The sequence below is a fragment of the Equus przewalskii genome, chromosome 7 (genome assembly GCF_037783145.1).
Source record: "Equus przewalskii isolate Varuska chromosome 7, EquPr2, whole genome shotgun sequence".
NCBI classification, from domain to species: domain Eukaryota; kingdom Metazoa; phylum Chordata; class Mammalia; order Perissodactyla; family Equidae; genus Equus; species Equus przewalskii.
In genome coordinates this window covers 87941421-87964602 of record NC_091837.1, presented here as the reverse complement: position 1 = coordinate 87964602, position 23182 = coordinate 87941421, and the positions used below count along the sequence as shown (strand labels likewise).

The following is a 23182-nucleotide window of genomic DNA, read 5'->3' as shown; positions in this document are numbered from 1 at the left end:
GGCTTGACAAGTGGTGCTAGGTCTGTGCCTGGGATCTGAACCTGTGAACCCCAGGGCACTGAAGCAGAGCATGAAAACATAAATAGTAAGCCACTGGGCCAGCCCCTCATTAGACTAATTTTGCCTAATTGTGATACAGAGATGGCTTGTCACCATGGATTATAGTGAGATTATGACATTTATGGAATTCACAAAGCCCCCATTCTCATCTGATTTTCAAAAGAGACTGGTGGAGGTATAAGTACCCACTGCACCATATATCACACAGGTGTTTCTCTATGTGGTGTCACAGAGACTAAGAGAGGGTGTTCAAGAGTCAGGCAGCTCAAGCTCCACTCTGGGCTTCACCAAACTAGCTGTTGGAACGCAAAAATTTCCTTGAACTCTTGGTGCCTCATTTTCTTATAGGGTTATTCTAACAGAATTTTCTTTATAGTATCGTGGCAAGGTTTAATATGTTACAACAAGTCACATGCTCAGAAGAGTGGACAGCCGCCAATCAGCACTCAACAACATTGACCTCTGATAAGAGTAATAGCCATTACAGCCAGGTGCCTGGCTTCTTCATGAGGATGGGAGCCTCTTGTGAGCTGGGATGTCTTCTTATTCAGATTTGCATCTCCATCATTGTAGATATTCAACAAACGCTAGAGTAAGGAGGGTGAGAACTGTGAGATTAATGACCTACAAAGTCTATCCCCCACCAGGATTCATGAACCTCTGCTTTTCTCTGATGAGATATCCAGAAGGTGGTCACCCTGCTTAGCCCCTAGGTGATCTCCCCAAATCCTTTAACTTATGATTAATGAGAGAGCAAATACTCTATATGTACAAGAACAAAGAATTAACCACCAATATTAAGAGAGGAATGGTTTCCTCACAGCCATTGCCTCTACTCAGTAAAGAAAAAACCCACTATTAATTGTAAGAGTCTTTGGCAAGTCCTCCTCTTTTTCATTCTGTCCAGCCTTTCAAAGAGCCCAGCAGCACACCTTGCTCCCTAGCGCCTGCTCCTAGACCAATGGCAATGTATCGCTATTGATCATTTGAACTAACCATTTGACCTAATTTCAGTCAGAGTGAATTCCAAGTAACAAATTAGTTCACACTCAATACTGACAAACATAAATATTGAATTGTCATACTATCATTTTCCACAGAAGGTAACCACCATGAAACCTAACTTATTTCAATTTTACATAATTAAGGCCAAAAGACCCCACCATCACCAAGGTACATCATCCTTGTTAACATACAAATATAAAGAAACAACCAAATAAATCTCTGCCTTTTTAGATTTTTGGAAGAAATATAAAGAAACAGCCAAATAAATCTTTCCCTTTTAGATTTTTTAAAAAAAACTTCCTGGAGATAGCTGCTCATCACACTCAGGGCCCCTTAAATGGAGGCAGGTCACCAATTATACAGCTCCCTCAGCACCTGAGTTGGCCAGGCTAAGAGCACATGTGTGGGGGATTCGCTCAGAATGCCTTCCTCCTTGTCCACTGCAAACAGCATCTTCACTCCTGCTGTCAGCGGCTTTTCCTTGCTCTTGTCAATCTCCCAGACTTTAAGTCTCAAGTCCCAGTGCTGCCCAGACCTCATGCCTTGTTCTATCACCTGGGGCCCACGCTCCTCCGACATTGGCCCCCTCTTTTGGATACACTTTAACATACACCTCTGGCTCCAAGCACCAATGTGGTCATCCTGTCACCTACCCTGATCCATGATACATATACGCCAGGCCTTCTTCACCAGGAAAAGGACTGAATAATGATCAGTCTTAAGATGACTTCTGCACTGAAGCAGCAAACCAAGACAATGTCAAAACTTCTGTTCTGGCTACTGTACATTTTTCACTCAGGATAATAGCAATAGGGAGAAAGGAAAGCAATATAGTGGCTTTCGCAATAACTTGGTCAAAGTTGCTCCTTTCACACACAAACAGAGCAAGTCTCTTGACGATGACTTTTCCTATCTAATGTCATCATTGCCATTAAAATGTCCCCAATTTCCAAGAAATAGCTAGATGCTCTTACAAAATGTTCTCCGTAATTTGTTTTCTGTGTTTAATAAATTAATAACAATAAACTAATAATAATAAATTAACGCAGTCACTGGTCCTTGTATACCTTTGCCTTCTATTTTAATATGCACTGCCCTTAATGACATCTTAGAACAATAAGGGAACAAAACAACTGTCATTACTCTCTGTCCCTGGCTTTCTAGAGAGAATAAAAGACTTAGCAATCATATAAAATTGTATTGGGGCATACATGTGTATCCACTATCAATTTGATCTGATCTGAAAACGTATTTCTTGGAGCTATCTTTGATCAAATACCTTTTGGAAAATCTCAATCTACCCTCAGAGCTACATGTACTGCAGTCTGAAAAATCACTTTTTCAAATCCAATTTGAATAACAATATCCAATATACAAAGAATTTCCAAGTGTAAACAAATTCAATTTGATGACTTAATATAGTATCAATATTCTATTTCATGATTACACTATTCTAGCAATTCCTATATCTTTACATCCAATAACTTGGCAATATTAGCATCTCTTGCCCAAAAGTTCAATTATGTTTGTATGAATTCTTGTGGAAACAATTACTAAAAGATCTCTCAAGATGATTTCGGGAAAAATATTCAAAGAAGCCTGGAGAAAAGTAACATAAATCCCTCGTGTGCATGTACTTTCAAGGTCAAAATCTAGCACATCAAACTAATATCACATTAGTTTTCTTCAAGGTCATGATTAGAACATAAAATTCCGTGAAAAAACAGCAACATTTGCATTTCATATGAAGTGTGACCAATGACAGGTGCATCCCTTACATGGCTCACAAGACTAGCAAGGATTGCTGAAGAGTTACTACCCATTTGATATAAAAAGAAATATTTACTGAAATGGAATGTACAGTGATGCCATATCATAATGCTAAACCAGGCAAACCCAAGTCAATGAACCCTCCAGGCAGAAAAAGATTATGTTTTAACACAATTAATAGGGCGATGTGATTCCAAAGAAATATGAAATCATGTTACAGAGAAGAAAACCCGGTGGCCACGTTCTTTCTAGGGATGATGATATTTACGCTGGTAACGTCAGGTCACTTCCCGAAGTCACACAGCTAGTTAGGGGCACAGCCCAAAAAAGAAATCAAGTCCTTCAATGTCTAAGTCACTGTTCTTTCCAAATTGTTAACATACTTTAGAAACTTCATTTTAAGGATAAAATTGAAAACCAAAACAAGAATAAAAACTTCTTACTCAGGGGCTTTGAGGTAAGATCCTTAGCTGAATCTAAAGGAAAAAAAGTCATTAGCCCGAGTTAGAAAGGATAACCCTCCTCTTCCTGCTAACATTTTTTCACATTTTGCTTTTGATCATTGCTAACAGACCTCATTTGTACTGTTGCCTTTAATGTTCCTCTGCCTCATGCCATCTTTCCTTTAACTAAGGAAGATTTTTAGACTTTAAAATCAAGCCTTGAGCTAGCAAGGGCTGAGTAGATTGATCACTAAGCAGGATGCACTATTAGCAGAGGCTGAAAACATTGAAAAAGCCCACAACATTCCAGCAAAGACTTCAGTGTTCACTTCTTCTCCTAGTTTCAAAGTTACTCCTACTTTGTGGTCTAAACTGCTCTCTTGCTAGCTGAAGAATCTCCTCATTAGCATGAAGCTATAAAATATTAACAGAGGAATTATTCTTTCTTTGGAACAAGACACCTTGAACAATTTGCTCAATATATTTCCAATTTATACTTCCTGGCTCATTGAAGAAACCGTCTATCCAAATAACACTGGAAAGAAGGTGGAGAATCAGCCATGGCAACATAAAACAGCCAATAATCTACTGAAGAATAGACTGCATTTCATCATGACAGTTATTTTTACTGATGCTCTTAATCATAAACTTACATGGGCACAATTATTCCCAAAACAGTTGAAAGACTTGCTGAAATGTTTACAAGGGTTACACAGTATTAGCAGTCTTGACAGATGTTTATTTCTTTTGCTTCTATTGAGTTGTCCAAATAAGTATTTGTATGTATATATTACTCCAAATATTATAGAAATGAATAATAAAAGATATTATTTTCTTTAAAATTATAAAATTTTATCTACCAAACAATGCCAAAATTATAAGGAAATATTTTAAATATAATTGGGCCATGGGATTTTTTCCCCAAAATTTTTTGCAGCCCCTGTCTTAAACATAATAGAGATGCAATGTTGGCCTCAATGAATACAAAATGTACCAACAGAATTTAAAAGAATATATTGAAATTCACTCAAATATTAATTTGAATGTTCAAGCTTATCAGATTCTAAAATGTTAACAAAAATGTTCTGCTATAGGGCACAACAATTATGGATAAATATACTTTTCAGCTTTACGTTTTTAACATGGAATGGAAATCTGTCCCATAATGTATAAAAAGGCCTATAAATACAGCCTCCTATGGGAGGAGAGAATATATACCTAGTAGATTGCCAAGTGTTTTGGGCCAACATATTGCATTTGAGGCTCCTTTATAATACATCATGTTAGAAATTTTAATGAACATTATCAGAAATTCATACTGGTTAGTTTCTGTTTTAAATGTTTACCACATTGCCATCAGACAATGCTATTCAGGTTCGTAGGCATAACTGGAGATGATTCCCCTTGAGAGCCAAGATTCTCCCTTCTATGAAAAGTTAAGCACAAAAGTGTTTGAGAATATTTCACATTCTTATTACTTATACATCCTGGTGATGGAAATGTACCCCATATTTTATGTTATGGGGGAGTTAAATCCTCCCAATTTCAAGATCACAACGAATGTCACGTACTAGTCATAAGATTCATTGCTAGGCTTGAGACGGCGCATGCAAGCCAGCTGATAAAACAGCCATGCACAAAGACCAGAAACCATGGCTAACACTTACCTGTTCTTCTTTCAAACCCAACATAGTAAGACTTAAGTACTTCAAAGGAAATTCATTGTGATTAAAATTAAGTAAACAATTATAACTTCAACAGGTCCCTGAAACGTCCTTTCTTAAAGAAAATGTATATTAGACGTGAAATAAATCATAGATGTTATCTATCTTACCACTTTGCTGTTGAGGGGAGAAACCCGATGCCAAGAGCCCACACTTGCCCACAGATTGTCATCAAGATGATCCAGTTTAGAAGCCACAATTCCTGAACACAAAACTTTTCATCTAAAAAAAAAAATTTTAAAGTTCAAAACACTTACAATTATATGCCAAGGATTACTCTACATATAATAGAACCTAAATAAAATGTGACAACTGAAAATTTTTATTAAATGTCTTCACGTTTTCTTATAATATCCCAGTCAGAATAAAACATTAAAATTTATTTTATCTAGGGAAAAAATGGTTTTAAATGCACTATTTAGGAATTTTGAAAAATCTACATGAAGGTATTCCTAAATTAACAATTTTAAGGGCCAGCCCAGGTGGCCTGGTAGTTATGTTTGGTGCACTCTGCTTCAGCAGCCCAGGTTCAGTTCCTGGGCATGGACCTACACCACTTACTCTCAGTGGCCATGCTGTGACAGTGGCTCACGTACAAAATAGAGGAAGACAGGCAGCTGATGTTAGCTCAGGGAGAATCTTTCTCAGCAAAAAAAAAAAGAGGAATACTGGCAACAGATGTTGGCTCAGGGAAAATCCTAGTCAACAACGACAAAAATATTTAAGAAAAATAAATTATATCATTTCACATTGTCTTCATGAGTGAACACACGTTTGCTCCCAGGACACTTATTTCAAAGGATTATAATGAAATTTTATAGAACGAGTCATGACTCTAGACCACAGGGAGTCTCTTTTCAGTTCAGGTTCAATACTTATGAATCATCCTAACATGGGGGGAAGAGGTAAAATAAACTGTCATTTTATATCCAGTCAAGGGAGCTCTCAAGTGAGTAGAGAACACACATGCACACAAACAGACACACACACACACACACACACACACACACACGCCAGAAAAACGGATGGAGAAAGAGCTGGAGTTAGAGCAACAGGCACATCATTCGCATATGTGAGACGTAAAACGAGCCACTTAGCCTGTTGCTCAGCATTTCGGGGAGAAGCAAATTCCAGTGTAAAATGAGCTCTGAGCAGTTTCAGATTCAAAATGGAGAACTCAGAAATAACGGGGCTCAGGTGAAAAATTATTCAGTCATAGCACAGACAATCACAGGACAAATACAAGAGGATCGACCAACCTGGGATAATTCTCAAATGAGAAAGCTTCTGATTTAAACTAAAACAGAAATTCAACTCACGGATGCAGTGGTAGCCCCAGCTTCTTGGTAAGGAGGAACTAGAGGGGGACTTAGAAAGCTGATGACTAAGGATATTTAAGCCTATGTTAGCTGTAAACTAGCCAGCTAACCACATCCTCACTACGTAGTCTAGCGGTTAAGATTTTATGCTCTCTTGGCCATGGCCTGGGATGGTTTCCCCATAAGGGAACCACACCACCCATCCATCGGTTGTGAGACCGCAATGGCTGTGTGTTGCTGGGATGCTGAAAGCTATGCCACTGGGATTTCAAATACCAGCAGGGTCACCCATGGTGGACAGGTTTCAGTGGTTCTCCAAGACTAGAGAGACTAGGAAGAAGGACCTAACCACCCACTTCTGAAAAAATTGGCCAAGAAAACCCTGCAAATAGCAGCGGAGCATTGTCTTATATAGCTCCAGAAGGTCAGAGGATGGCGCAGAAAGAGTGGGCAGGGCTCTGCTCTCAGGTCCTCAGGGTCACTAGGAGTTGAAATCAACTCAATGGCACTAACAACAAAACTATAAATTAAACTTTAAAAAGAATATTCAGTTCAGTGATTTCAATTCTATAGAGTAAATCATTTTATCCTCACAATCTGAGTTTTAAAATATCTTTCTCAGGGGCTGGCGCCACAGCCGAGTGGTTAAGTTCACGTACTCCACTTTGACAGCCCAGAGTTTCACTGGTTTGGATCCTGGGCATGGACATAGCACTGCTCATCAAGCCATGTTGCATGGTGTCCCACATAGCACAACCAGAGGCACTCACAACTCGAATGTACAACTATGTATTGGGGGGCTTTGGGGAGAAGAAGAAGGGAAGAAAAAGAAGATTGCAACAGTTGTTAGCTCAGGTGCCAATCTTTAAAAAAATATATATATCTTTCTCTCTCTCCTTCCTATGCTCTCCCCTCCTGGTATACCCATTACTATACACCAATTGTTTCAGCCTAGATTTTCTAGCTTAGAATATGCAAAGTAAATTAGGGATTCTTCCATGGACCATTTATCTTCTCATCAATGTCACACCCGCAAAGGTATATTGCTACACATTACATTAGTCATTAGGAGTCCTGTTATTAAACCCACAGTGTGTGAATTTATTGGGGTGTCAACTTCTTGAAAGCAGGTGGTAAAGCTCATCCCACATTTTGGGAGCACTGGCAGGAGATGCAAGAGAAGTGAATGTGTGCTCGACTGTGTTGGCTGCCCTCAGAAGTGGCACAGAGACGACCATAAAAATGATTCCATCCACAGCCTCCGCCCTTTAGTCTACTTATCCTTGATCTGTAATAGAAAATAATCCCAATCCACAAAGAAAAGCTTTTACATTTGTGATATTGAATATCTTCATAGAAAAAGAATAAGTAAGATGTCATGAATCACATTGAATTTTAAATGAGAAACCTTCATTTCACTTCTCTCTGCCACTCCCCAGCTATATGCCCTTGGGTTTACGATTTAAACAGAGGTTAAGCCAGGGTCAGCCACACCCTCTCCACACCTGCTTCACTCCCTCCATCAATAACTGTCTGGGTGCCTTAGTCCTTGACTTAAACCCTGTAAACCTGCACCTCATTTTCCTCAAACAACCATCAGAACACTTACATCATAGATTTGTTGGGAGGTTTAAATGCAAAATATGCAAATCAGCCACATGCCATTTTTCTCAATAAATGAGGGCTTTTATTACTAAAATGGCCAGAATAATCTGTGATTCTTTACTTCTTAAACTTGATGCAAATTACACCAACTTCCATAGGCTGGAAAAATTCCATGAAGATGTGTAAATGTAAATAAAGATTCTGGAAGATGATAGCAGTTATGTGCCCTAAGGAAGACATGAGAAGGCACAGTGGGGTCCCTCTAAGTCTCTGCTCTTCCGTCCTATATGCATCCCAGTAACCTCAGCGTAGCCGTGTTTATTTCACAGGACTATGGACACAGCCGTAGGCACAACCCAAATCCTCATTTTAAAGATGAAGAAACATTTTAACAGATTTTAAAAAGCATTTCAGGTCATTAGAAACTGAATTATTTTTTCCATTTGGTTAATAAAATGCACTGTCTTTTTAGACAAATTCTTTGCTCTAACACAGTTTTAAAATTTCAGAGGAAAACTCCAGGATAAACATTATAGTGGTGTGTATATGCCGTATACCAAGAATGATTATCTCCCTCTGTGACTATGGAGATGAACATTATTGCATTCCTTTTAGGCACTTTTTTTTTGTATTTATTAATGCTTAATAAAATATTAATCACAAGAAAAATAGACGTTTGGGTCAGAAGTTTTCTGTGCACCATACTGAGCAGACTGGGCTAACAATGCAAGCAATCTGACATCCCATTAATGAAGGCACTACTGTTGTGAGTTGAATGCTTGTTTTACTGAACTAAGCAAGGGCTTGGTCTCAAAGAGATTTTGACTCTGGAAAGCCTATTTAAGCCCTGAGAAATCTTCTGTTAATGTCAGTGACATCTTTCAAAGGGCACACTATTGCCAATTACATTTACCCTGCCTTTTAAGGCTAGAATTTTAAAGATAAATCCAATGACAGTATTTCTTCTTAATCATTAAGCCTGTTCAGAGAGTTGACATAAGATAATGCTTCTGGATATTATAGTTAGACTTTGTGAAGTGTGCATAATTGAAAGCGTGCATCTAGTATTTCATTTGTATTTTCAATTTAGCATGGTGGCTAAGACTGCAGGCTGTGGAGCCAGCTGCCTTGATTCAAACCCTGGCTTTCCAACTTATTAGTTATGTGACCTATGGCAAGTTGCTTAACATTTTCATGCATTGATTTCCCTATGTATAAGGTAAGGGTGATAATACATTATTACATAATTCTATTTTAAGGATACATACAAGCCTATAGAACAGAACCTTGTACATAATAACTACTATATGTGTTGTTTTTTGTTATTTATATTAATATTCACAATATTTATTGAAGATCTCCTTTGTGCCAGGAATTTTTCCAGGTTGGATAAAGCATTGCTAAAAAGAGGTGACAGGCCAGAAATGGCATCATTTGTGCTAATAAGCCCCATGTCTGCAAACTGAGACTTGTACCTAACTTAACAGTTTCAGCCTCCCCCAGGAATGAAACCATAAACCAGTCTATCTGGGATTACCTGGTCAGCACTAGCGAGGTCATCTGCCTGACAGACGTCTGCAGTCCTCTAAAGAAGGGTGACCTTGTCGCAAACCATCAGCTCTTAGGCAGTGTAACTTCCTTGTCCGGCCTCCTTCTGCCTATAAAAGTTTTTCATTTTGTACAGCTCTTCGGAGGGCCTTTCTATTGCTAGATGAGATGCTGCCTGACTCACGAATCATTGAATAAAGCCAATACCATCTCTAAAATTTAGTCAGCTGAATTTTGTTTTTTAACAGCATTCAACAAAATATACACAAATCCCTGTTATTGTGAAGCTTTTTGTTTGTCGGTTTTTTGGGTTATTTGTTTATTGTTTTTTGGTGAGAAAGATTGTCCACTGAGCTAATATCTGTGCCAATCCTCCTCTATTTTGTATGTGGGACGCTGTCATAGCATGGCTTGATGAGTGCTGTGTAGGTCCGTGCCCAGGATCCACACCAGTGAATGCCATGCCACCAAAGTGGAGTGCACAAACTTAACCACTACACCACTGGGCCAGCCCCATGAAGCTTATCTTTTGTTTTGAGGAAGATTAACCCTGAGCTAACATCTGCTGCCAATCCTCCTCTTTTTTTGCTGAGGAAGACTGGCCCTGAGCTAACATCCATGCCCATCTTCCTCTACTTTATATGTGGGACGCCTACCACAGCATGACTTGCCAGGCGGTGCCGTGTCTGCACCCAGGATCCAAACCGGTGAACCCCACGCCGCCAAAGTGGAACATGCGAACTTAACTGCTGTGCCACTGGGCTGGCCCCTGAAGCTTATGTTTTAATAGGGCAGATGGACAATAAACAGTGAGAATAGGAAAAATATGTAGTACTTAAATGAGAAGCACTAAGGAGGGTAGGAAATAGGAAATGTGGGAAGGTATGAAAATTTTAGAAACAATGGCTATATTAAGTATTAAACTTCTGTCTCTGAGTTTCAAACTCACCCTTTATACGGTACCCAGTAATGCTGGGGCTGGTACCTTGTAAACCACATCTCTGCTTAGCTAGCAGGCTCCCTGCGAGGCCCTGCCAATAGGGTATGCTAGAAGGAACAAAGGCAGGAACAGAAAGAAGGGACTCTCTACTTCCTGTTCATTCCTGTTTGCTTCCTGGTTCCATCAGTGTCTTTCCAGCCTCACTTTACTCCAGCAGAAGTAGAGCATTCCAGTTGAAGCAGCTGAACCCAGTTTTAATTTTTTCCCAACGCTTATCATATCCCAGAGAATTACTTGCGTCAACTGGCTGATAGCTCCTCCTCAGAGTCTCCCCAGCCTTAGCTCCATGGATCCCTTTCTCAAAGCTCAGAGACACCACCCAGTTCAGCAGCACTCTCTGCTTAAAGATCTGGACCAAGCTTTACAAGGCTCATCTTCCAAGCTTCTCAATTTTGATAATCCCAGTCTTTTCCCTTTTTTATTCAACACTAGGGATGGCAGCCATTCCCTGCAGCTGCTACCTCTATGATACCTTAAAGTTCTATTGCGCCATTTTCAGTTTCCTAGTTAACGAAACTTTATACTTAGCTAACAATTTTTCTATTAAATTTTCTCTTTAAAAACCTGATGTGAGTTTTCTCTCTCAAATAAAGCATGACTGCTTGATGGACAACAAAGAATTCACTGGGTAAAGACCAGAAAATAGTGAGAGAATGAGCCAAACAGATATAGAAGGAAAAGCATTCTGGACAGAGTGAACTGCATGTGCAAGGGCCCTGAGGTGGGTCTGGGCCTAGTATGTGTGAGGAAAAACAATAAATCCTGGGTTTCTGGAAGAGAAGAAGCTAAGGCAAAGTAGAGAAAGCTGAGGTCTGAGAGACTAGAGGACTGGATTATGGAATGCCTCATAAATACGGTGACTATTACTTAGTGTTGAATAGGATGCTTTAGAAGATAAAAGGTGTACTATTAATAATTATGCTGAAATAACAAGCATTAACAGGGAATGTTCTAGGCATATGGATCTGAATGACCTTCCTATGTGTAAGTTATTATCAGGACCAGTTTTTATTTAAAGTAACGTATGAAACTATTTGAAAGTATTGTATTGAAAGATGACTTTCTCTTACATTTTAACTTCTCCCAAGAGGAGAGTAGATATGTATTTTCTGTAAAACACAATGTTTCTTAACTCAGTATGAATTATTTAACTACAATCTATAGTAAGCTTGGTAAAAGATACATGGGTTTTGAGTAAATTTAGTAGAAATAAAAACACATAGATATGCCAACATATTTACCTTGAAATCCAACTGTTATCAATTGTTTAAATAAACATTGGCTGTTTTTTTTCTATTTTAAGGAAAATCATTAAGATTTTTGAAACTTTGAAATTTAATATCTTAAAACTCCTTAGGCCTTTGTCTCTTCTAGATTTTTTCCTTCTGTTCTTGAAATAGTATAAAGGACAAATTAGCCTACATTTATCTCCAGCTAATATTCATTGCAGGAAAAATGAAAGTTTAGAAGGAAAATCATAGCTGCGAATTAACAGGGCTGGGATTTGAGCCCTGGCCTATCTTCAGAGCCAAGACGGTGTGTGCCTCACCAAGCCCCACGTATTAAACATCCCTTCTGTCTAATTTTATGACCCTTTAATTTCATTTTAAACATTAAACATAAAACACGAAGAAAGGTGCATGCTGTTTTAATTTGTTATTTTGTGGAAATTGGAACTTTTTTAAATGAGAAAAATAATTCCCTTTAAAGTGAAATTTCAATAATCTTAATTCTTTTCCTCTGCCAAAGATTGCCTATTTGCACTCAATACCATTTCTTTTCTCTAATGTCCCCATATGTGGCAAGAACCAGGAGACTGGAAGCTATGTCTACCAGACTCTGCTGTCGGTAGGGTCCCAGTTTAGATTCTACCACGAGACGCACTTACGCAAATGGTTCATTACATGTGAATTTCAGTTCTGTGCTTTAAAGAGAAGAAACAATCATCCATTATCTGGGTGGTTCTGTGTCCTACCCAGGCTAGAAAGAACCTCAACTCTGTAATGTTCTCTACATCACTTGTATTGGGTAAAAGACAGTTTTAACCTATTCGTAGGAATAAAACAGAGGTGTTTCAACTTTTGTTTTGTTTTATTCTCGGTGACAGTAAGAAATTAACCTCAAAGAAAGGCAAAATGTGCATCAAGTTCAGTCTATGTTTCAAACACAATGGCCTTGAGCATCTCCCTGGAAATAGAATTGGTAACAACAATACTGGGATAAAGAATACTGAACTAAGCAAGATAATGAAGACTGCAAATAAAAATCATCAGTTAGAATTTTGCTTCTCTGATAATATACTCTACTGATAGCTCATGAATTAAAGGCATTCCTGTTTTCTAAATTATATATTACTTATTTTTCTAAAAGGCATATATTCTATTATATGAAACAAATATCTGTGCTAACTGAAAGAGCAGAAGAATTAAAATAGCTGAATTTTGGAGGAAGGGCTACTTTCTTATTTGGAAGAAAGTTTTTAATAGTGAAGTCATTTTTTTCTAAAATCCATAGAGAATTTAATGAAAACCTTCTCTCTGAGAGACCTGAGGAGTTGATATTTGTGTTGATGGTAGATTCAATTAGCACGCCAGGATCAGATTCTAACCATCCTCCCCCGATGCTGAAAATATTTGACAATTCTGCACTGATGGCTGAATGTAATTCTAACATCTCATGCAGTCATGAAGGATCTTCTACCATAGGATCCAAACTTTTCATCATCCCTCGTTATTCATCAATATGAATATTTTTCCTTAACCAGAGTGGATTTCTTGCTCTTGTCCAAAGAGCTCCTCATATTCTCTCCACTTTTTATAAGACTGATTTCTCCACACAGAACATTGTTTACTCTCTTCTGGAACAATTGCCAGGAGCTCCAGCTTTACCAGTGACCAGCAGCACGTTAAGAGATATTTTTCAAACAAAGTTATTCTGTCCCATGGAGGGTATGGCTGTGCTTCAGAACTCTAGAGGTGTGTGCTGTGACTCATATATGGAGATACGTCACAGATGTCTCCAGCACTATCAGACCCCTCGGATCATACGCTCTATTCTCAGAACACCTTGAACCACACCTTGAACTTGCTATAGTACTCTTGCTCTTGGCCCCATGTAAAACTCAAAGTCATCTGTTAATCTAACAAAAGTATCACAGAAGTACTGTTTTCTTTAGCTAAGACAAAGACTTCATATTAGCATCATACAGGCAATGAATTACACATGGACTGATCTCTTGACTGTGCAACCCAAACCAAGCTGTAGGCAGATAAATAGGCAGAGTGAACTCTATCACTGAACACAAGTGCAGAAACAGGATCTTCAAACAGAAGACTGAAAATCACTTTACAAAAAAAGCAAATAAAAACCGCACCTATTTTAATATTTTTAAAAACTTGTGAACTCGTAAGTGGCAGAGCTTCAAAAATATCAAAGGATATGTCCTATTAGCTTTGTAATTCTTGAATATTTAACTGTTCATTCCTCATGTGGGCCAGGCCTGTCCTGTTGTTTTTAAATTTCAATTGAAGACATTCATATTTTCATCTTTTGGGAAACTTTTAACATTTCCTTTCTCTATTATTTTTAATTTCTTAAACATGTCAGCATAACACTTAACTAATTTGTATCAGTTATAAGTGATAAAACCAAAAATCTTTCCCTTCCTAAGTTTTAAATCTGAGTAAAGAATAAAGAAACTGAACACCAAAATCTTAAAAAGTCAAATGATAGAGGAGCCAATTGAGAAAAGCCAATTGAGAAAAGCACTCTTACCCTGCCTTAGAGCTCTACTTTGGTAAATATTAACGTTTAACCAGTTAGCCAGATGTTTAACCCAGTTAGCAAAATTAACAATGGCATTCCAATAGTAACTCTTTTGTGAATGGTAAACGTTACAAGATGAACTTCACATTTGATAAGGCAGATCCAAAAGACAATTTGCAGGAAATGGTGCCTCCCACTTAACGCTGATTTAAAGACCAGAAAAATGAATAGACCTCTTGCAACTGCTGTGAAACAGAAAATCAAGTGAGGCTCAGGAAAGAAGGAAATGGAAGAGAGGCAGAAGTGAAAAGTCAGAGCACATGGAGAGGAAGGGCTGGGGACAGAGAACGGGGAGGCAGAGAGTGTCAACAAGTGGGAAAGTCCCTCTCACAGAAGTATTCTTAAGTGAGGTATACGTGGCCTTCAAAATCTAAAGATGTCACCCAACTATTTACCTGTGTTTTAGTGGTCAGAGTTGCAAGGTACAGAAACTTTCTCTTTACCTCAGAGAAGTATGTTCCAGCATGACCAAGACCCGATAGGTTTTACTATAAATTTTATTAATAGAACATTCTCATGAATGTTCATGGAGTTTATCTCCCACCGCCTGGTATATGTGTGTTTTGATAGAACATTTAGGATACTTGTAACTTCCGGATTACCAGGTCCAGTTAGCACAATGTCACCAATGAACTGGACCAGCATGATATTCTTTAGAATGTCAAGATTACTGAGGTCTCTATGTACTATTATAAAAGACAGCAGGAGAAGTAACACAGCCCTGGGGCAAGACAGTGAATGTGTGCTGTTGTTCTTGCTACTTAGAGGCAAACTGTTCTTAATCCTCCCTGGTGATGGTTATAGAGAGGAAAGCAGTTGCCAGATAAAAGGCCACATACCAAGTACCAGAGGCTGTGTTGATACATTCTGTTAAAAAAAATTACGTCTGACACAGCATCTGTGATGGCGGCTACCACTATGCTGAGCGAGGCAATCTGCTGTTGGACCTGAGTGTCCCTGCTTGGTGTTGCTGAGTGTGCCCAGAGGCCAAGGTCCTGACCAATCTTTACCTCAGCTATTTCTCAGGCTTGGGTTTTCAGTGACCAACCTTGAGGGATGTGGTAACATCTCCCTCTGGACATTATGCTCCCCCATCTCCAAGTCCCTCAGCTGTGAGGCAAAATCCCTATTCCTACAGAGCACGGTCAAATGATGCTTTTTTAGCTGCTGTTTACATATCCATTGTAATATCTACAACAGCTTGAGTCCCTTATCCTTCCTTTAATACTATGAGAACGAAGTTCTGGCCTCTTTACTTTGTTTTCTCTAGGCATAGTTATGTCTAGATTTCAGTTATGTCTAGATTTCATAACATGATTAGAATGAGTTCCAAGTGTCCTTGCCAAGCATTGCATCCAAATGTTTGGATCAGTGTCCCCATGTTAATAATTCTCTCCTATCGCAGTAAGTAGAGTAATGGCTCTCCAAAGACGTCCATGTCCTAATCCTCAAAACTTGTGAATATGTTATGTTAGGTGCAAAAGGGACTTGGCAGATGTGACTAGTTTTAGAAGCTTAGGACAGGGAGATTACCAGGTGGGCACAATGTTATCACAGGGTCCTTTAAGAGGGAGGCAGGACCGTAAAATTCAGAGTAGGAGAGGTTGGTGTGACACTAGGAAGAAACTGCAGGCCTAGGACAGTGGGCAGCCTCGAAGCTGGAAACACAAGTCAGCGGATTCTTCCCTGGAGCCTCCAAAATGAACACAGCCAGGCTACGCCATTTTAGATTGCTGGCCTGCAGTACAGTCGGATAAGTTTGTGTTGTTCTAAGGCACCATATTTTGGGTTATTTGTTATAGTCACAATAGTAACCTAACATACCTATTTAGCCTGATATTTATCCCACCCCTCCCTCAGTATCATTCCCCCAAGATCCGTTCCCCCATTTATTTCCCCAGTTCCTGCCAGTAAATGTTAGCTGGATCTGAATTCCTCTTCTGCATAAGGCTTCAACTTCTCTGCTTGGGCTCTACTGAGAGCTGAAGGCAGTGAGAAGTGAGAATGGTTCTTAGGAAAACAAGCATTATCTTGCTAGACATTGCTTCAAGTGGCATCTATACACAGTCTCCGGGGAAAGGGTGGCAGCTACTTCTGCCACCAAGAAGACCTTAAAGGCATTTGGGGGAGGATACTTTTTGGGTTCAGCTACCCAAATATTCCAATCTTAAGTCTTGGGGTCTAATTTTCCCTCTGAGAATCCTGAGTCTGACAAGGGAAACATGGAAAGTTTCTAAGAGAGTCTTTTTTGTGGCTGGGTCACCATTATAATATGATCCTGACCTGTTTTTTAGCACAGGAGATAAAGGTATGCATTAAAGTTGCCATAGAGACTCTAGCTTTCAAATATGTGTGAAGTTGTCAATTATCTGCTCTGAACTTATACATCTGAGATAGTTTCAGAATATCATTTTTGTTACAATTTCTCATCTCTATGCTATAATTCCTACCCTTCATAATTAAATCAAAGCTATATCGCTGTCCACCAAAATGATAAAATATCACAACAGAAAGTCAAATATGAGGTGTGGATGCTGTAGACTATCAGTATCCCAAGCCTCATTTCTCACAGAGCTGAACGCCTCATATCGATCAGGTTCCTGACTACTAGAGTGCACCCAAGAAAGGCAAACCAGAGGCTGGCAGTGGGACTTTTTGTTCTATTGTCCCTTCCTCAGCCACTCCACCGAGTCATTTGGTTTAAGTCAGTCAGTTTCATAGCTTTTGCAGAAGGGAAGACTGGCATTTAAATTAACCTAAGTTTCTCAGCTTCCACTCCAAATACATGCTATAATCTTTCTTCTGATGATTAGCAACTAAGAAGGGTATGGTGATGTAAGCTTAGGATTGTGGCAATAGAGGAATCTTCCTTATTGTCATCTTTGGATGGCACTTTTCAGGATCAGCATAGAAGGAATGACTTTTGGATAGAATTTGATTGCTAGATAGGCTATGAAGCCAGAATGCTTTCTTTGGAAAGAATACTTGAAATCTGGGGAAGACAGGATTATTTCAACATCAAGGGCTACCAAATCATCTGGATGTCCTCAGGGTTGCCGGATGCTCATATGGTACACTTGTAAAAATTACAAAAAAGCATCCCTTCCTCCAGACACTTTACTTCCATCCATAGGCAAATTTTCATAATATATTGATTTTCTTATGACACTTTGTTGCCATATTCCAGGACAAATTGTGATAATGAATCTACACATCTATACTGTGTACAATGTGAGAGACACACCTAGATGTGTGCCCCGTGCAGTACACAACTGTAAAACTCTTCATGAATCTCCTAGATTGTATTTCCTCACAGAGTAGTAATTCTTGGCCAAATGTATTCTCTAGTAAAAGACTGATCCACAGTGGTCTTAGGGGTTATGGTTTCAATGATATAAGATCCAGTCGATTGGTAGTAAGATATAATCTAAAAATTCACATAGTTTTCAACTATTGCAATGTAAGAGGCAAACCAAAGAATCAATAAAATCCCTCTTCTTTCATATAAAGTCCATTTCTGGCATATTCACAGTAGATAAGTGATTGATGAATCACTAACAGGAACTAGGGAATCTTAATAGAGAACCATTTATATTGGCCCAAGTATTCTCTTTCTAACCATGCAAAAACTCCAAGGGTCAGCCTGGAGTGAGTACCATCACAGTAGATTTAACCCTGTCAGACCATGGGCTCCTGAAATTTCAATCCAAGGAAATATATGAGGATTTCATGTAATCACATAATGATATTTCAATTGAAGTAGTTATGAAGGATCTCATTCATCAGTAGTGAAATGATATTTATTCATTTACTCTAATATCATTTTTAATGCTTTTAAATTTCAGCTTATTTTCATCATCATAAAAGCAATTTCAAACTTCTTTATTTTCTGCTAGTGGGTTCTTCGCATCTTACACTGTACCTGCCAGTAATCACTATAAATACTGCCCAAATTATCTGAACACCACTTTCATATTGATTTCTAGATGACCATTTAAATTCTCTGACTCCAATATCTATACATCAAATAAACACACCAAAGTTACAAAAATCCAGAATAGCAGTAAAGAAAAATATATATCATTATCTAAAAAAATACCAAAGGAAGCAGTAAACGCTCTAAGTCCAAAAGCTATATCCACAGAAAAAGAAATGCTGGATGATAGTAGGTATTATGACATCTAAGTCACATAACACGATAGTCATGTTTTAGATTTCATCATATTTTAAAGCCCAATAATATTCATAACTATTTGTTCTTGACTTTATCCCCAACCCCTTGTTGAAACACTCACTCCCTTCTCTTGGCTTTGGTGATATATTGCTCCAATTTTGCCCAATTGCTTTGTTCATTTGTAGGCTCATCATCCTCTATTTGACCATACGATGTTGGAATTTCTCTTTCTCATTTTTTTTCTCCCACTTTATTTTATTCACTGTAGGAAATATCATCCACTCTCAATGATTTATAGAAAAATACAATTCTTTTTTGTATAAGGTCAAACCCAGATATTTGACCACAAAGATGACATCTTTATTACATCTGAGTAGATTAAATCATCAATAAGTTATATTTACTCCCAGCTTCATTGAAGAAGTATAATTCCCTACCCTTTTGATATTGAACTTTCTATGAGACTTTGGTCTCATGATTTACAGTATCACAAGAGCAACTTAAACTAACCATGTTCAAACCCAAAATAATTATCTCCTGTATTCATCCACATTAAGTTTACTTGTCTAATTCTTATAATGACATCTCCACCTAAGAGAAAAATATTTTTTGGCGTGAGCCAGAATCCTTTGGGCCATATAGGAAAGCACTATGCCCTTCATGTGCATATCAAATCCATGAACAAATCCTGTCAATTTTACTTTCAAAATATTTTAATAAGAGAACTTCATATTTATTATAAATATCTTAGTCCAAGGTATCATCTCTTACCTAAACTACTACAAAAATATCCTAAGCAGTTTCTCAATCTTCAGTAAGGCCAGTTTACAATTTTAACCTCAACTATGCCCCTCAACAAAACAGCTGAACAAATATCATTAACCGTCACAATCTACCTTAGAAAATAGGTAGATTTCTTCTTAAGTTTCTCTATTGACCCGTCACCGTGACACAGGCAATAATCAAAGTACAGCAAGACGTGTTAGTGATTATACAGATTTCATCTTTGCCTTCAACAAGAAAGTCAAGGGCAATTCTATCATCCCTAACAACTCTGGAGAGTGATATTTGGCTGACTTGAAATTCTTTTCAAGGCTTAAGTAGTGTCATTGATCACTTAAGCTAAGTCAGGGACAAATTTTGAATTTAAACACACATTTCCAAATAACATAAATTCAAAAGGAAAATTAGAGAGTATTTTAAATAGGATGAAAATTAAAACACAACATATCAAAATTTGTAGGATGCACATAAAGCAGTGCTTAGAGGAAAATTTATAGCATTAAAAGCTTATATTATCAAAGAAGAAAGAGTTCAAGACAATAATCTAAGCTTTGACATCAAGACACTAGAAAAAGAAAAATAAATTAGATTCACAGCAAGCCAAGTGAAAGGAAACAGTAAAAATAAGATGGAAATACAATGTAACTGAAATCAGAAAAACCAATGGATATTATCAATGAAGTTATTTGAAATAAGTAATAACACTGATAAATCTCTAGCTGGACAGACCAAAAGGAATAAAAAAGACACAAATTACCAACATCAGGAATAAACAGGCATCATTAAAGATCCTATAAGCAGTAAAAAGATAATAAGGGATCATCATGGAGTTTACACCTATAAATTAGATAATTTAAATGAAATGAAGAAATTCATTGAATGAAAGAAATTACCAAAGCTCTCTCAAGGAGAAATATATTGACTGCATAGCCCTAGGTCTATGGAAATTGAATTTGTAGTTAAACTTTCTGCAAAGAAAACATTCCAGGCCTCGATGATATCCCTGTTGAATTAAATCAAACAGTTAAGGAAGAAATAATACCAACTCTATTCAAACTCTTCAACAAAATAGAAAATTAAGGGCCATTTCAGGAAGACAGCACTACCCTGATTCTAAAACCAGACATAGACATTAATAATTAATTTAAAGGCCATATCTCTCATGAACATAGATGCAAAACCTTCAGTAAAATATTAAGAAAGTGAATATTAACAGAGACATATGGAGCAGTACACAACTATCAAAAAGTCCATCTACAAAGAATACATAGCAATACTAAATACGTATGCACCAAACAAAAGAACTGGAAAACAGATGAAGCAAAAACTGACAGAAAAAAAGAAAAGATAAGCCTCAAGTAAAATTGGAGACATTGACTCCCCTATCTCTAGAATAGATAGAACAATTAGAAAATCATCAAGGATATAGAAGAACTCAACAAAACCATCAACTAATTGATGTTTATAGAAAACTCCACCCAACAACAGCAGAACATACATTTTTTCCAAGCACCTACAGAATACTCACCAATATAGACCATATCCTGAGTCACAAAACAAACCCAAGCAGATTTAAAATGAAGTATATAGACCGTGTTCTCTGACCACAAAAAAATCAAAGTGGAAATCAATAACAGAAAGATAGCAAGAAAATCTCCAAAAACATGGAAATCAGGAAACACGCTTCTAAGTAATCCATGGGTCAAAGAATAAATTTCAATTCTTTGAATAAGTCTTATTTCTTTGGCAATAAAAAAAAATACAGCAAGAATGAAACTGAAAATACAACATATAAACTTTGTGATGGAAATTTGTAGCACTAAATGCTTACATAGAAAAGAACTGTATCAAATCAATTATCTAATTCCCCACCATAAGAAACTAGGAAAAGTAAAATAAAATAAACCCAAGGCAAGTGGAAGAAAAAAAATAAATCAGTGAAATTGCAAGCACAAATACAATAGAGAAACCAGTGTAAGAAATAGTTTGCAGTGGTGTTTACACAAAACTATACACACACTTTATACCAATTTCCTGGTTTTAATATTGTACTATAATTACTTAACCAATGGAGAAAATTGGGCAAAACATACACAGAAACTCTCTGTAGCATCTTCCTATAAATCTATAATTATTTTAAAATAATAATGTAAAAAAAAGAATGCTCAGGAAATAGGCAAGATACTTCACCAAAGCAGAAATATATGATAATTAAGCACATGAAACAGTGTTCAACACCATAAGGCATTAGGGAGATACAAATTAAAATCACCAGGACATGCTGCTACATACCTTTTATAATAGCTAAAATTAAAAATATTTATATACAAATCAACAGTAACGGGCTCTGACCAAGATGCAGAGCACCTGGAACTCTCATTCACTGCTGGTGCAAATGCAAAGTGGTACAGCCACATTGGAAAATAGTTTGGCAGTTGCTTATAAAGTTAACCATTCTCTTATCCCGAAACAGCAATCCAACTCACAGGCATGTACTCAAGTCAACTGAAAACTTGTGTTCCCACAAAACATGGACATGAATGTTTATAGTGTCTTTATTCATAACCACTCAAAACTGGAAAGACCCAAATATCCTTCAACTGGTGAATGGATAAACAGACCACCAACCCACCTCAATGGAAGGCTAGTCAGCAATAAAAAGGAATGAACTAGTCATTTATACAACATGAATAAATCTCAGATTAATTATGCTAATTGAAAAAGCTCAAAATGACACTTGAGGACAGACAAAACTATAGGGAAAGAAAAGAGAGCAGTCACTTCAGAGGGCAGGGAATGTATAGACAATGACTACGTAGGGAGAAAAGGAAATTTTGTAGGGTGAAGGAAATGCTCTATATTTTTATTGTGTTGGTAATACAGGTCCTCAGGTCAAAACTTGTAGAACTAAACATCAGAAGGGGGGAATTTTACTTCTGTGAATTAGACCTCAGAATTGAATAGGAACAAAAAAGAATGGCTATCAGGAAACATAAATTAAGATGATAGATGTAAGTTTAAATACACCCCTTTTCCCAAAAATGCATATTTAACTGACCTTTTAAAAGAGAGAATCTCAGACTACATAAAATGATAAAGTCAGCTACATCCTCTTAATAAGAAATATATTTAAAAGATAATGGCCAGAAAACTTAAAATAAAAAGATGGAAATAATGTATCATACAAATACTTACCGAGAAAAAAATGGTTTAATATCAGAGTAAGTAAATTTTAATGCTAAAATTAAAAACAAAATGCAAAATTGTATCATTTGTTTTCACAGGGGACTTCCAAAAGTATCTAAAATAAAGGTCTGGTAATAATATAAATGTTGACATTTGTTACATCTGATTTTACCAGCACATCGTATTCTTCCATGTGTTAAATTAATTAAACAAGGAGCCCATTAGACTGGAGTGGCTCTAATGCCATAGCAGCCTACATAAGCAAATCAAAATCTAAGCCTGTAAATGCCTCAAGGTTATGAAATCAAAACGCTAAGGACAACAACCAATTACAAACAGCCAAGTAGGCTTTAAGCTGTAGCCAATCCGCCATTTCATCACTTTGCTTCTGCACTTTCTCTATATAAGTCTTTCCACTGACTCTCATTGGAGGAACATTCCTAACCACTTCTGGTTTGGTGCTGCCTGATTCAAATCAGTTTTTGCTCAAACTCTTAAGCATTTTAATATGCTTCAGTTTATCTTTTAACAGTCCTGGTGTCAGAAGAAGGAACCCAAAGAGACTCCTGACAATTCCCAGGAGAAATGAGCAACCAGATGTCGGTACCTGCTAAGCCCTTTGAGCTTGCAGCTTTCTTGCTCTTCCTGGAGGCCGTGGGTAAGTCCCTTTCAGAATCGGGATCCCAGCTCTGCAGCTGTCCCGTTATGAGCTTTCAGACTTTGAGTATTTCTTTTTCCTG

General features: G+C 37.5%; 1 long non-coding RNA gene across 1 annotated transcript in view; it reads right to left on the bottom strand.

The window, feature by feature from the left end:
* Positions 1–384: 384 nt before the first annotated feature.
* The window catches only part of LOC139084599 (uncharacterized), a 77605-nt gene continuing 54807 nt past the window's right edge, over positions 385–23182 (bottom strand). Inside the window, exons 3-4 of the long non-coding RNA XR_011542105.1 lie at positions 5113–5224; positions 385–647 (exon numbers count right to left, since the gene is read on the bottom strand). This is a non-coding gene — a long non-coding RNA (uncharacterized lncRNA). The remainder of the gene's footprint in view (positions 648–5112; positions 5225–23182) is intronic.